Genomic DNA, 1,652 nt, shown 5'->3' with positions numbered 1-1,652 from the left:
CGCCACCCCTCCCGCTAGCCCCTCACCGCTCCCCATTTGCGCAAAGAGCGCAAGCGCGCGGCGCGGCGCCGAACGCGAGCAGGCAGAGATGGCGAGGTTGAGGTGCATAGTGCGCAGCGGCACGCCGCTCGCCTGGGCGTACTCCACCAGCAGCAGCGCCTGCCGCCACCGCCTCCGCCGCTTCAGCACCAGCAGCAGCGAGGTGAGGTTGTGCGGGCTGAGAGACCAGCCGCCGAGCGCCTCGCCGATGCATGAGAGCGTCGCGTGCGGCTTCAGCACCTGCAGCCGCAGTGCCGTGGCGAGCATGCGGCCCTGCGTCGTGTTGCGCTGCGCGGCAGGCGCAGATCGCTGCGCTCTGCTGCCGCCGCCACCGCCGCGCTCGGAGTTGGCCGGCGAGCGCTGCGCTCTGCTGCTGCTGCTGCTGCTGCTGCTGCTGCTGCTGCTGCTGCTGCTGCTGCTGCTGCTGCTGCTGCTGCTGCTGCTGCTGCTGCTGCTGCTGCCGGCGACCGCCAGCGAATCACAGGTTCGGACCACCAGCGCTAGCGGACGTGCCGGCGTTACTGGACTGCGGGGAGGCGCGAAGCTCAGCGTCGCGAGGAGCAACATTGCGAGATAAAGATAGAAAAAGAATTCGTTCCACTTGTTTGTTTGTTTTCTCTCCCAGTTGTTTGTTTGTTTTCTCTCCCTTCCCTCTCAAGACCGCAAGGCCGCACCACTAGCGAAGCCATATACCTAAAAACTAGCGAAGCCCACAGAGTGGGAGACTCCTATCACCGCCTCTGCCACCCACGGCGTGAGCCTTGGCCGCCTCTGTCATGTTTTGTTTGTGTTCTGTCAGTGTGCCCGTGATAGTGAGAGACTGCCAGTGAGAAGCCGGAGGAAGGTCGCTAGTCGAGAGAGATCGCGGAGTCCATCCACCGTGCTGCGAACCTGTCGCTGTCCCTAGCCCGCGCTCGCCTCACACTCGTTGATGTCCTGTCTCCTGAGGGATTGGCTTTGTGCGGTTTGTTGAGTTCCTGATCCTGTGCGCTGTGGCTGCTTGGGCCGTCCCGTTGCGGGGGCCGGTGCAACTTTCAAAATTCGACGCGAACCGTGATTTCGCACGCCGACTTCTTTTTTTTTGATTTTGCACTCTCTCTGCCTCTGTGTGTCTTGTGAGCTTGTGTGTGTCTGTGTGTCGCTCGAGCGTGTCATCGTCATCTGTCCCGCGTCCACCCATACCGCGCTGGTGTCCAGTCCGAGCCTCTCTGACTGTTCTTCACCTTCCTACATACATTGGCTACATACACATACATACCTCCCCTCCTTCTTTCTGCACTCTGCGATGGGGATGATGGTTGTGTCGGCGAGCACTACGGTGTTAGCGGATTCGATTGCCTTATTAGGATGACTTCCTCTGTGGCGGGCGAAGGAGGCTGTCGTTTTGCCCTGCTCGGGGGTGGCAGCAAATTTTTGAGCTTAGCCTTCGATGTCCGCAAACGCAATAATTTTTTGCCGCCATGTCGCTGCCTAGTCGCGGCGGCCTCCGCTACTGCGCCCGACCGCGGTTGCAGTGGCGCGCGTTGAGCATTGGCTCGCGGCTCCGCGAGAAGAACGACGCTTGGCGAGAGGCTTCCGAGGCGCAGCTCGAGGCGTCGCGCAAGGTGCTGGAC

Source organism: Emiliania huxleyi (assembly GCF_000372725.1).
Source record: "Emiliania huxleyi CCMP1516 unplaced genomic scaffold EMIHUscaffold_613, whole genome shotgun sequence".
Classification (NCBI taxonomy): Eukaryota; Haptophyta; order Isochrysidales; family Noelaerhabdaceae; genus Emiliania; species Emiliania huxleyi.
Note: the sequence above shows the minus strand (reverse complement) of the source record.